The 8,161-nt window shown below is 36.7% G+C and overlaps 1 pseudogene across 1 annotated transcript; it reads right to left on the bottom strand.

Moving 5' to 3' along the window:
* Nucleotides 1–436: 436 nt before the first annotated feature.
* On the bottom strand, nt 437–6,473 carry LOC110763853 (uncharacterized; annotated as a pseudogene). The gene is made up of 6 exons (XR_015826349.1): nt 6,324–6,473; nt 5,243–5,879; nt 4,964–5,113; nt 3,105–3,218; nt 1,298–1,884; nt 437–1,208 (listed from the first exon to the last, which is right to left on the bottom strand). The product of XR_015826349.1 is annotated as an uncharacterized LOC110763853 (transcript).
* Nucleotides 6,474–8,161: the final 1,688 nt, after the last annotated feature.

The raw sequence follows: 8,161 nt of genomic DNA on the forward strand, positions 1-8,161 counted from the left end.
GTATTGGTGGGCTCCACCTCTATTAGAGAGGTGGTATGAATGTGGTATGAAAAATGTGGTAAGCCTAACATTACCCTAATGTTTATATTCCTTTGCCTGCCATCAGCGGCCTCCCTTCGGTTGATTTTCTTTTCAAGCTTTTAATTTGTAAAATTTTAAAGAATTTAATGCTTTTTGTTTTCCTTAAGTTTTCCGCAGAGTTAGAAACTTATTTTACAGTGAAAATCTTAAATACATAATGTTTTTATGCAAGCAGTTCAGTATAAATTAGTGAACTTCTACTTGTTCCCACTTACAACTACAATTATATAATGGAGAAAGCACAGAAGGCAAAAATAATTAACATCTTATCTAAAATAATATTTTATTTTTTTTGCATATAAAAACATCATACAGACTGTTTGGCATACACTGTATTTAAGCCTGTAAAGTTCTTCTGAACAATTCATAAAAGGAGGGGAAAACGCAGAGGAAGAAGAAGAGAGAACTCCAACTCAGAGCTATATTGACCTTTTAAGCTGCAACCTGTAGCTCACACATAATCACTCAATAATAGGCCTTGCTCAAACCAAGAATACATATCAGCTTCCTCTTGCAGGGCAAATTGAAAATTTAATCTTTCTAATTTTCTTAAAAATGTATTTCAAACCTTGGGAAAATCCGTTATACAAAGGAAGCTGCATGAGCCCAAGTACAGGGACAGGAAGAAATGCAACCACGTAAATGAGGGACGTTGTCCATTTCTTTCGGAGATGAATCAATAGCACAATAGTAGCAGTGAAGGTGAGCATGGTGGTTACCAGTGAGAAGAACAGAAGGGTGAACCCTAAATGCAGCCGGAACGGAAGAGAACGGTAAAAGTCTTGGTACTCAAACGGGGACGTCAGGATAGAGAGAAACGTGACCAAAGAAGCCAATGAGCTGATAAGCGAGACAGTGTCGGTAATGGCGAATGTGACAAAGAAATTGGAATTCCGGAGAAGAGGAAGCCCGTTAGAATCATAACCCCCGGGAGCCGTGAACGCGGCTGCATAGACCACGGTGGTCACCAGAGCCGCCACGGTCGAGCATGACTGAGCAGTCCCTTTCATCCATTCTTGTGCCAACTGAAGAAGCTTTGCATGCTCACTATTGAAGAGCTCCTCCGCTTTCATACCCTTACGGTTGCAGTGCATGGTGTAATGACGTGGCATAATCTTTTGCACACGCTGGCCTCAAATGGAAACATTTTTTTTTAATGTTGGAAATGTAATATTAAAATTAAACTAATATAGTAAAATTAAGGCATATAACTCACCACCATCCAACGCAATTCTTGTTGCAATTGTAATGCTGGACCACCTACTCGTTGAGTGTTTGTAGAGTAATATTCCATATAGGCAGCTTGATGCAATAGGGTGTTGCCATCACGGTCAATCTTCATAGCCATTCTTGACGTTACTGATTTGCTCTTTTTCACAAGCTTGAAGATCTCCAGCCGACGATGCTTAATGGCCATGTGCAGAATGTTTTGTTGATTATCCACATCGTGTGCCTCAACTGATTGAGGGTGTAGTTCAAGCATCTTTTCCACAATTTGTGATATTCCTGTGCTGGTTGCTATAAACAATGGGGTATCATTATGATGAATAGATTTGCTGGTTGCTATAAACAATGGGGTATCATTATGATGAATAGATTTGGTCTCTTCTTCTTCCCCCTCATCGTCACCGGAAATAACATTTTCTTCCTGTGACGGCACCGTTAAAATTGGCACGTCGTTCCTTTTTTTATTTTCCACCCATGAATAGTCCTTTTCCACCAGCAGATGAGTGAGTTCCAGCAGCGCTTTTTGCTTTTGCATTTCCTCGGACTTCATACGCATTCGTGGCCATCCTACCAGTTATATATGATCATGCATATTCATGAGAGATATTATATTGATGAAGGGAAATGTCCTAGATATTTCTTTCAAAAAAAAAAACAAAAAGATGTCCTAGGTATAATATTAATAAATTGATATATGTGTTATGAAATGAGTAGATTGGTAATACTAAGTCGCAATATGACCATCACATTGAAGAATTTCTCACATCACTAGTTTTTATAAAAAAAAAAAGATTTATGGGCATGAACATTGGTGTGCACAAAAGGAGTTTGTTGATAATAATAATTATAAATTGCTCATCCTTTTTTATGGTCACAACATATCTTAATTATTTTCAATTTGTCTAATTTTTTGTAAAGATAATCTTTGAATGAAGAACTAGAAAATAAATTGCTTGGATCGTTGAGGTAAAATTTTTAATGGACCCCACTATGTTCACTTAGACAAGGTTATTTAAGGGGATCCCTCACATAGTATTTGAGAGACACCTTTAGGGTCTCATACAAATTTTTTTCAATGATCCAAACTGTCTATTTTTTAAGTCTTCTAACATAGGTCATCTTTGCAAAAACTCAGGAAAATTGAAAATCATTAAGGCACCTAATTGGGACCAACAAAATATATGAACACGGTGCTTCAAGAAAAGACTATAATAACAACAATCTAATTGAGTGGTCAAATAGTTTTGGATTCAAGTGATTCTTTGCAGAGATAATCTTTGAGAAAATATCTAAAAACTAGACGGTTTGAATCACTGAAAATACAATGCATGGTAAGCCCTACAAGGGTGTTTCTTTAAATAAGCTTATAGAGCACTTCAGTTGAGGGATCCCTCAAATAAACTTGTAGGGCTTATTTTGCATTGTATTGCACTGATCTAAATCATCTATTTTTTAGGTATTGCTTCAAAGATCATCTCTGAATATAATCACTACTTGATTCTGAATCCATTTGACCATTCAATAAAATGGTTGTTCTTTTAATGTTTTCTTGAAACACCGTGTTTATATTTTTTGGGTGGTCACAACTAGATATCTTAATGGTTTTCAATTTTCACTTTTTTTTTTTTTTTTGCAAGTATATCTATGAATGAAAACTTGAAAATTAGACGGTTCAAATCCTTAAAATAAAATTCTTCGTAGACTCAAAAGATGTTTCTTAATAAAATTATTTGAGGAATCTAAAAAATGGCACACGAATATATATATGGCCCATTTTTGAAGGTTTGATCAATTACTCTTAATCTTCTTTGAACAACTAGATTGCCAAGGCTGATTGATCCTGCTCTCCAAGTCATCGTTTTGATTTTTTGGTGCGACCCAATCAATAGTATCATCACCGTTAGAAATGCCTGAATGCATAATAAGGGGAGGACAAAGATCAGCATTCTTTCGATCACAAAAGATCAGCATTCTTTCGACCAGGGGCGGTCCTACGCCAAGGGCAGAGTAGGCTACCACCTACTCCAATTTTTCCCAAATAAATAATTACCCATATACAATCATGTGGGGCCCACTTTAGAAGTACACTGCCGCCTACTCTATTATTAAGATATATAATTTATACCCCACTTCAAAAGTACAATTATGTGCGCGAGTGGGGATTAGTCGAGGTGCGTGCAAGCTGGTCCGGACACCTCATCGTAATTACCACAAAAAAAGAAAAGAAAAAAAAGTACAATCATGTAGCTCCTAGACTAAACAAGTGGGAATGTAAACATAAAGAGAAGAAAAACATCCCCCCAAGGTTTGTACCTATTATTATTATGCATAACCTTTTGACATAAATTGTTAAAAATTTATCCTTTTTTTTCTCTTTTCTTGGCACAGACACGTATCACACTTTTATTACTGCTTGTGAGTTTTTCTCTCAAACTCCATATCAAATTTAATTAGTTTAATTTATTTAATTACAGTTTGTTAATCTTTCACTTGTTTTCTCTCTACCTATGTTTTTTTTAGTTTGTGAAATTTTGATTTCTTCTTTCTATTGATTTTATTGGGCTTTTAGAGATATTTGCTTATCGCTATTCAACTCTAAGTATGTACTTGTCTATTCCTTATAAATTTTCTTGCTTAGTATGTAATTGTATGTCCCTTTGTTGCAATTGTGAACTTGTGCACTTGTGTTGGTGATTTTTAATTTTATTTTATAATTTCAAAATACGAAAACTAGTCGAGGACAATTATGATTGTAATGAACAGATAATATGATTTTTTTTTGGGTTTTTGTATGTCTTGTGAGAGTTTGAATTTTTATTGTTTATATGTTGCGAGAAGCCCCCATACATATGAAAACTTTGTTTCGTATAGAGATGTATATTTGAGGGTAAGGCTTAGTATGTCACTCATGTCTAGTTAGGTGTATATGTTTATGTGTATTAATGAAATTCACTCGTACCGTCGAGTTTTTAGCATAAGCTTCGCCTACTTGACTTTTGAATCCTGAATCCACCACTGCTTTCGACCACAAAAGATCAGCATTCTAATCATCAGAACAGCTTGCATAAATAAAGGTGGCACTACTACAATCCATGGTAATCCTTTTAGGCTACATTTAGTACGTACGTATGATTGGATCATTTACAAGATTGAAAGTATATATGTTAAAGTAAGAAATGAAGGTAAAGTTGGGGGTTTTTCATTTTGTGGGGATTAATATATATAAGTTATAAGGTGTTGACATGTCATCATTCTGTGGCAAATTGAAAGGGATAAGTTTTCTGAAGTATGTTGATGTAAGAAATGAGGATAAAGTTGAAGGATTTTTTCACTTTAGGGATTAAAAGAGATAAAGTTATAAAGTTTTGATATCCTACCATTTTGTGGCGAATTGAAAGATATATTTTCTTTTTTATTGATCCATCTTTTACCTTCAATATATGTTATGGTATGCTCTACAACAATATGAAGTTTGGTTCATGAAATATATTTAAGAATGCTGCTAATTATACCACATTCGCTGACCATATTGATGACGAATTCTCTAATATAGATAGGTCTCACATTCATAGAGGTGATCAATAATGTATTCAATAAATGTGATACACATAATATTATTATATATTTAATATTATGACGATAGAGTATATCTTACATTTATAAATGAGCTTATTCCATAAGCTTTTGCTTAAATTTCCTTGGAAAGCGGATGGCATTTGGGCTAGCAATTGAAGACTTGTGAATCCATTACGTTTCTTTCTTTCTGCAAGAAATGGGTACTTTTTTTGTAACCAAAGAGCAGTCTCTGCATTGAAGGAAAGCCATGTTAATAAGTTCAGACAATAAAAAAAACCATAATAATAATAATAATAATAATAATATATTAAATGTTTACTTATGCAATTTTCAAATTTGAAGAGAGAGAGAGAGAGACCAAAGTGCTGGCCAATGACTGCGATATAAAGAATGGATTGTTTATGAATTTGGAGGAGGTGCGGCTCTATATCCTCCACTTGGGAAACCAAATATTTGACCAACTTCGTGTGGCCGAAAGCCGCAGCCCTGTAGAGTGGTGTCTCTCCCATCTGGTTCCGAATCTCCACCATAGGTCTATAGCAAGCTTCATCATGCTTACCGTTTCGGTCGAGATCAAGTCTGTCAAGCTCAGCCCTAACTCTCTTATCCTGGCTCACCAAGAGCATGGCTGCGTCCAGGTTTCCGGACGCAGCCACCTCATGCAGAGTGGTGTTTCCTTGGCCGTTCTCCATTCTCAGCGCACGGTACAACTGCGGAGCTTCTTTTATCAGTGAAATCAAAAACTCCAGCACGTCCTTGCGTCCGGCGAAGGCTACGAGGTTAAGTGCAGTGTCGTTGTTCGTCGTCAATGGATCAAGAAGTTCTCTCGGATTATCTCTGTAGTGTTGTTTTAGGCGTTCCCAGTTCTCTTGCATGGCCCATTGATATGGCCCTTGCGTGTGTTTCCGTGCTTTTCCCGCTCTTTCAACCTCATCCATCTCCTCTATCTCTAGCTATATCTTTGACTCTTTATTGCTTTCTTTTATAGCCACGCGCTCTCACAATCTCCTTTCTTTTCTTTCTTTCTTTCTTTATTTTTTTTGTTAGTTTTTTGCTAATAGCATCAGATACCTTGCTTAATGATCAAGTTATCCTTTTGAATCGGATTCCAGCTCAATGCGTTTGAAACCCTGCTATACACACACCTGCAAAAGTATCACGACCAATCACCTCCGCCTCCACCACCACCAGACCTGACCCACACATCAGCAGCTCCCCACCTGAAAATTACCCACTTTTGGAATTAGAGGGGCGTTTCTCTATTACGAGATAGTATGGTGCGTTTGAAACTCAAGATGATTCTGGACCACAATCGACCGACCACTTCTTCTCCCACTACAAAGCTTCACCTATGCGATGCTTTTGTCCTATATCGTTGTTTCCAGTTGTCGTAGATGGCCCATTGATATCAACCTTTCATTCCCACTACAAAGCTTCACCTCTGCGAAGCTTATGTCCTGTCGTTTTAGGCCTTCACAATGGTCGTGCGTGCATGGCCATTGATATGGCCCTTTCATTCGACTCCGTGCCTTTCCCCCTCTTTCAACCTCATCTATCTCCTCCATCTCTATATTTTCCGACTCAGTCATTGCTTTATTTTATAGCCGCGGGCCCTCACAATCTATAGCAATATTTGATATACCTTGCTTTTGTTATTCTTCATTTTTAGCATGCACTTAATCAACGAACAAAGTAACACGTATACCAGCCAAAAATTGCACAGTTACGAAAAATTTTGAAGAAATTAAGACAGCAAAAGTAAAATAATGCAAGTTAAAAGAAGCATTAAATAAATTAAAGTTGTTAAAAGGATCCGACAATAACAAGTGAACTACACACTTTTGGTATTCGATGAGGATCTTAGAAAACAAGATATGACATAAAGTTACAACATATGTGTGCAAATTATTGATAGAGAATCATATGCAAACCCGTTCCCATTGTAGAAAGAGCGGCCAAATTCCCGAATAAATTTTTGGAATTTGCATCAAAGAAATGGAGGCTTATGTTAGACCACCCTCTTGGGGCAGTAAGAGCACTTTCACCCATTTGCCATGGCAAAAGGCAAGGATAAGGCAAGGTCTGTTACTATTTACGTAAACAGTGGCAGCTCTTGCAAAAGGCTTGTTGTGTTTCCACCCATTGCCATGACAAAGGGAAAATACTATTCACTTTTAGTTTTTTTATTTGTTTTTTTTACCTAAGCAATTAATTTAGATAAGATTTTCAAATAAGATTTTCAGTTCCCATGTATCAATATTTATTATAAAATTCATATCTCATAATTCGAATGAATTTTTCATATAAAATTTTCAGATAAGATTCTCGGTTGCCACGTGTCGATATTTATAATAAAATACAAATCTCAAATTTCAGATAAGATTTTAGGATCAGATTTTCGAGTGCCACGTGTCGATATTTATTATAAAATACAAATCTCATATTTCAGATAAGATTTTCACCCTCTAAAATTGCGCCACGTGTCATCTCTATCTTCTAAATCTCTCTATAAAACCAGAGGCTCAACTCATACCTCTCACACCATATCTTCTCTATCCTTTCATTTCTCAGATTTTAGATTTCATAGTCCACTCTCAATGTCAGACATGAGGAGATACTTGGAGAAGTAGGAGCGAGAAATTAAAGAAAGAAGGCGTAGACGAGCTGAAGAAAAAAGGGAAGAGCAAGAAGATTATGAACAAGTTGCCATGGTAGTGGGTATGCTCGATCTATCAAGGCAAGGCCACCACCGTGGTTCACAAGTCGGCCGTGGCCCGAACGTGGACAAACATAGGCATTCTTAGGGTAAGAATCTTTTGGAAGATTACTTTATCCCAAATTCTATGTACTCTAATGTTGATTTTCGAGGACGATATAGAATGCAACCCCATTTGTTCAATAAAGTCATGCATGATATTTGCAATTACGATATGCATACTTCGTTCATAAGTGTGATGTTGCTGGGGTTTTGGGGCTTCTTGGGGAGCAAAAGCTTACAGCTGCTTTACGAATGCTGGCATTTGGTGCATCTGCTGATCAGGTGGATGAGATTGCTAAGATGGGGAAGTCCACTACTCTAGAGAGCTTGGTCATATTCTGTGATGCAATCGAAACTCTCTACACCAGGGATCCTCCGCAAGAATAGGGAATAAATCTCCTAATAGAGTTAGGATGTCGCCAACAAGATTGGATAAGGTTTGCTAGACCTGGGCTTTGACCAATACAACCTTGGCAAAAACAATTATGATTTTTTTTGGTTCAACACAAACTAGGGCCC

The sequence above is a fragment of the Prunus avium genome, chromosome 8 (genome assembly GCF_965620075.1).
Source record: "Prunus avium chromosome 8, drPruAviu1.hap1.1, whole genome shotgun sequence".
NCBI classification, from domain to species: Eukaryota; Viridiplantae; Streptophyta; class Magnoliopsida; order Rosales; family Rosaceae; genus Prunus; species Prunus avium.